Here is a 6,099-nt window from a genome sequence, read left to right as displayed (position 1 = left end):
TAAGTACATGTTGCTGATAATACTCACATACTTTTACTGAAGGAAGGTTTGAATGCAGGACTTTTACTCGCAGTGGAGTATTTTCACAGAGTGGTATTAGTACTTTTACTGCAGTAAAGGCAGTTTACAGTGAGAATAAGCAGTAAAGTGCACAAACCTGCTCTGTGTAACCGGACTTCAGGCTTGAAAACAGCGTCCAGTAGTTTGCGTTGTCCACAAAGTTCCTCCTCGTACTCTGCTATCGTTCTTTCAAACAGCTCAAATATCTCTTCAGCAGCCGCACTTAGTCGCTGCTGGACAAAAGCTCTCAGCGTTTGGACTTTAGACATGTTTACAGCAGCTTTTCCTCCAGACACACTCCGTTACAGCTCACGCAGCTCACTCTGATAAAATACACACTGTGAGGCCGAGCTCCGGCTCCGGCTACTTCCTGCTAACAAGCTAACTTCCTTTAGCATTCTTGGCTAACAGGAGATGAGTCTGAGGTGAAACATCCCGAAAGTTTAAACAGAGTCCACTTAAACACGTTTATCCTCACATGCAGGCTCTGCTGCTGAACTCCGGCTGGAACGAACGTGCAACGTACCGAATAAAGTTAGCGTGTTAGCAACCGGAAGTTCACCTGCTTCAGGTACCACGTTTTTGCTGGTTTTCAAGTTAAAGTGACCAACCTTGAATTTACAAGCCCATATCTCTTTTAATTAACAGTGGTAGTAAATACCCGGATCCTTTACTGAAGTACATACTAAAACATAATCTACACTATATTAATTTACATTGCATTATAACTCTAAGTGTACATATGAAGCTGTATAATATTCTAGTGTGCACTGTTTGACTCATTTGTCTGTTTTATCTGTTGGCATCAGGGCTTAAAGTTCTCCTGCACTGAGACAGAATTCCACTGCAGAAAAATCTACTACTGTTGTGTAGCTACAATATGGCTTAAGATGTATTTATGTATTGCTGACTTTCTGGCATCATCAACACAAGAAGAGACTGTATGGCTGACTTAATTAAAAGCCATGAAGACACTAACCCCTTTATCCATCAGAATAAATCTTCAGCAGTCAGTCCTTCCTAACATAAACTGTGAATATCTGGATGTCTCTTTTAGGCAGTGATGAAAGACTTTGTTGATGCACCAGCACTGAAGTTAGCTAATTTTGTTTTTCATTATAGGTCATTGTTACCATTCATGTAAAGAGCATGAAAAGACTTTTGTTGTTTTAATCTTGATTACAGCTTACAGAAACTCTCAAAATATTATAATACAAGAATCAAAAAATAATTGTCAAGCTGAGAAGAGCCTTTAATCTCTCAGTCTGGTTCAGTACACAAAACCACAATCATGGGGAAGACTTCTGACTTGACAGCTGTCCGGAAGACACTTTGTTACACTTTTAACAAGTCCAGAGTCAATGCAACGTCTACCACGAGATTTTAGAGCACACGTGGCAACTCATGACAGTGTCAACATTTTGAACTGATCAGTGTTGAAGTCCCACCCTTAGGAGTGTTTCCCACTTAGAGACTTTACTTTGGCACAGTATACTAATGAACTGTTTGACACTTTGCAAAGAAACACAGAGAGAGATGTTACCTGGTAGTACTTTACAAGACACTGACACAAGCATGGACCAGTTGAAGCAACAGTGAAAAGTGAACACACAGGTGGAGATGTCATTCAGTATAAGTTCAAACATTTCGATAGGCTAGGTCATAAACAAGCCTCCTCCAGATGCAGTGCACCTGCAGCTGTGAAATCACAGGTGGAAAAATGTACTGCTGATGGAGAAAGCCAACAGAGCAGACACATACAGGGAGAGAGAAACAGGAAGAGGCGAGGCAACTCGGTGTGTTTGCAGTGAGAGAACAAAGGTGTAATCTGTGCGTGTAGGAAAAACCAAGGTAAGCAGATTCAAGGAGTAAACACTAAAATAAGATGGAGAATGAAGTAGAATTAAAACTGTGAAATAAGAAATAACCCACAAGTACTTCAACCCTGCTGGAAGAAATCAGCTCAACAAACATCTCCACAGCTTCATTTACTTCCTCTGCTCTGACCAGTATACTTGTGGTTTTTGAGGTAATCGAGTAAATCTATTATCACGAACACTGCAACTAAATGTTTAATCCCTTGTGTGGATTCTCATGTGTCTGTATAACTGGGCTCTTAAACTGAAACTTTTTTGACAAACGGAGCATGTGAAAGGTTTTTCTCCTGTATGAACTCTTAAGTGTCGGGTCAAATTTGACCTGTTTGTGAATCTTTTACCACAGACAGAACAGATTAAGGGTTTCTCCCCTGTGTGGATTCTCATGTGTTTGGTCAAAGCTGAGCTTTGCTTGAATCCTCTACTGCAGACAGAACAACTGAAGGGTTTCTCCCCTGTGTGGATTCTCATGTGTTTGGTCAAACAGCTTTTGGTAGCAAAATGTTTTTTACAAACGGAGCATGTAAAAGGTTTTTCGCCTGTATGAACTCTTAAGTGTCGGGTCAAATTTGACCTGAATGGGAATCTTTTACCACAGACAGAACAACTTAAGTGTTTCTCCAGTGAGTGGAATTTTACGTGCTTATCAAACTTTACCCAGCATTGAAAAGTTTTTTTACAAACAGAGCAGCTGAAACATTTTCCTTCTGAATGAAGTCTCATATGAGTCATTAAAGAGTTTTTCCAGAAGAATCTTTTACCACAAATTGAGCAATTGAGTCGTTTCCCTCTTATTTGGATTCCATAATTTCCCTGGAGATATCCCTTGTGGTCAGAGCTTGTAGCACATCGAGCATGTTTCCTTATCTCCTCCCAATCAAAACTGTCATCAGACTCCGGTTCAGAGTGTGACATCTTTTCATGAGTAGCTGGTTGTAAATTTCTATCTGGATCTGAGTTCTCGGCTCGTTCTTGTCCTCCACAGTCCTCTCCATCAGCCTCTGTTTTCATCTGTTCAGTGAGTCTTTGATGAAGCTTTAAGGACTGAGGTTTCTCATCATCATCTTCTTCACTCTTCACAGGGACAGGAGTGAATGTGAACTTAATGATGTCATCCTCCTCCAGCCCTTGAAGGTGCTCTCCCTCCTGACTCGTCCAGAGCTCCTCCTTTTCTTCTTTAATGTGCGGTGGCTCTGGTGGGTCCTCCTGGTCCAGACTGGGGCTCCACTCCTCTTTAATGTGCGGTGGCTCTGGTGGGTCCTCCTGGTCCAGACTGGGGCTCCACTCCTCTTTAATGTGCGGGGGCTCTGGTGGGTCCTCCTGGTCCAGACTGGGGCTCCACTCCTCTTTAATGTGCGGGGGCTCTGGGGGGTCCTCCTGGTCCAGACTGGGCCTCCACTCCTGCTGCTCAGGGGGAACCCCTTTTTTATTCACCAACAGCAGCTCAACGCCTGTGAAGAATAATGAAATACATTTTAGAAAACTGTAAACATTTAAACCACTGACACCACGACTTTCTTAGACTTCAGGGGCACTGGAAGGCACACAGTTGATGGTGCTGACATTTTCTTTAGACTGATGTCACACAAATGGTGCGCAATATTCATGGTTTTTGTGCTAATCTGAAAGACCAGGATAATGTAACTTACACAATGACCAGCAGAGGTGGTACTATAATTATTAATATTATTAATATAACCTTTATTTATGCAGGAGAGTCCCATTGAGATTAAGAATCTCTTTTGCAAGGTTGTACTGGCGACATGCAGCAGGATTTATATGAAAATGAAAACCACATAGGTACAAACAAATAACACAGAAGAATAGTGAACTCACAGTTCAGAAAGTAATTTTCAGTAATTTTTACGATTTAAAGACATTTACATTTTAAAGGAGGCGCCCTCTAATTCTGTCATTTTTTGATTTAAAAGCATTTAGAGAGATTCGTTCAATTAGTTTCAAGTCCTTTTGGAACATATTCCAAATGAAAAATCGTTTGGTAGCCAAAAGAACTGTTCTTGGAGAGGAACCTAAGATCCAGCTTCCTTTCAAAGAACTGTAATTCCTATGACTACAAACAATACGTGTGAAAAGAAAATCACGCAAGTAAAAATGAGAATCTAAGACATAGTGTATGTAGTGAACTTAACAAACTTAGTAAAACACTAGTCAAAGGGGCATCACCGCTGTTTGTGTAAAGAGGGAACTGTACCATGAAGAAATTATACTCGATAACTTTTGATCAGTCTAATAATCTGAGTAACTTCTCTCACTGTTAAGACGAGTCCTTATCCATCTACTTTTCTGTAACAACAAGACCCAACTGCAGCTGGAGTTGGCAGTGTTCCGACTCAAAGACAGTCAAAGGTTTTTTCTTTAACTGATGCGCAAAGTTGAGCTGCTTTAGCACCATTGTTGTACAAGAAATGAACTTGGAACATGAATGGCATTTCGCTTCCTCCTCATCTTTGGCTTTAGTGAAATGTAGCCATGGCTTTGACCACTTTGAGGTCTCCAGCCATCCTAACATGCAACTAACTGACCAAATGAGGAGTGAAGCGAACGAGGGTGTGAAGTAGCCAGCAGTTCAGGCTGCAGCCTGATAATAAACGCTACGATCTTTAGCCCCAGCCTGTTAATTAAGAACCAGATATTGTTTCCCATCCCTAGTGATAAGTGACTACGGTGTTTACAAGTTAAAGAACTAAAACAACGGTTGTATCAATAACAAGTAAAATGTAGGGATGCACCAAATGTTCGGCCACTGAAATTAATCAACTGAAAATAGCAAAAATAAGGCCTAATAAGTCCAAAAAAACAATATTTTACAATTACATTGACATGTCGGCAGTGTGGAAGCATTTTAAAGTGTCGCTCTTTGCAGACGCTGTTCTGCTGAACTGTCTCCCAGCACATCCAGTCCATCGGTGAAAAGAACCGCTCTGAGTGTTTCTGTCCACTCGTCTGTGAGAAGGAGATGAAGCTAGCCGCACCTACATTTGGAGTGCACATGTACTCAAGCCTTTACGGTAAGTGAAGCGGCCCTGTGCGAGCTGACAGGCAGGTTAGAGACTTTATCCTGTCAGTTTGTCTCTTTACAAAGACAAGTGTTGCAGTATGAGAGTCCTGCCTGAAGCGAGGCTGTGAAACTGGGTCGGAGTGGATGAATTTAGCGCGAGGGGGATACAGATGTGACAACGTCCGGTTTTCAAAATAAGGCGTCTGTACAGGATGGAAATAAGATTAATTGGATTATATTCACAGAAAGTATAAAACATATTGCATGTGTCCATTTACTTTTAATGGACACATGTAATATGTTTTTTTTACTTTACACTGAGTAAAAAGCACTTTTTGACTGTTTAATTTATGCAATGGTAAAAAAAAAAAAAGAGGCAAAAATGTGAATGCGCTAATTTCTTCATTATATTCGATTTCGGCTTCGGCCAAGAATTTTCATTTCGGTGCTTCCCTGGTGATATAAAAATCCATAATTCGAGAACAAACATATGGTTTTGAATGACCAGTTAGGTATAGATTGTTTGGCAATGATGAAAAGAAGTAATTTGTTTCAGGTATCAGTTTTTACAAATGAACTCTGACAGGAACATTTTACTGCACTGTGAGTACTTTTACTGTCATACTGTAAGTACACGTTGCTGATAATACTCACATACTTTTACTGAAGGAAGGTTTGAATGCAGGACTTTTACTCGCAGTGGAGTATTTTCACAGAGTGGTATTAGTACTTTTACTGCAGTAAAGGCAGTTTACAGTGAGAATAAGCAGTAAAGTGTACAAACCTGCTTCAGGCTTGAAAACAGCGTCCAGTAGTTTGCGTTGTCCACAAAGTTCCTCCTCGTTCTCCACTTTAGACATTTTTACTAATTCACAGCAGCTTTTCCTCCAGACTGTTTCCAGCTAGCAAGCTAAGCTAACTGCATTAGCTTCGTAGGACACCGGGAGATAATTCAGATGTTAAACATGTTCAGATAAAGGGAACAGCACAGAGTCTATTCAGACAGCTCTATCTGGACATTTGGACATTTGGGCTCCGTGAAAAATACAGTTTGGTCTCTATGGAAGCTGCTCCGACTGTGAGGCCGAGCTCCGGCTCCGGCTACTTCCTGCTAACAAGCTAACTTCCTTTAGCATTCTTGGC

Source organism: Micropterus dolomieu, linkage group LG01 (genome assembly GCF_021292245.1).
Source record: "Micropterus dolomieu isolate WLL.071019.BEF.003 ecotype Adirondacks linkage group LG01, ASM2129224v1, whole genome shotgun sequence".
In the NCBI taxonomy this organism is placed as follows: Eukaryota; Metazoa; Chordata; class Actinopteri; order Centrarchiformes; family Centrarchidae; genus Micropterus; species Micropterus dolomieu.
This window is presented reverse-complemented; position numbering follows the sequence as displayed.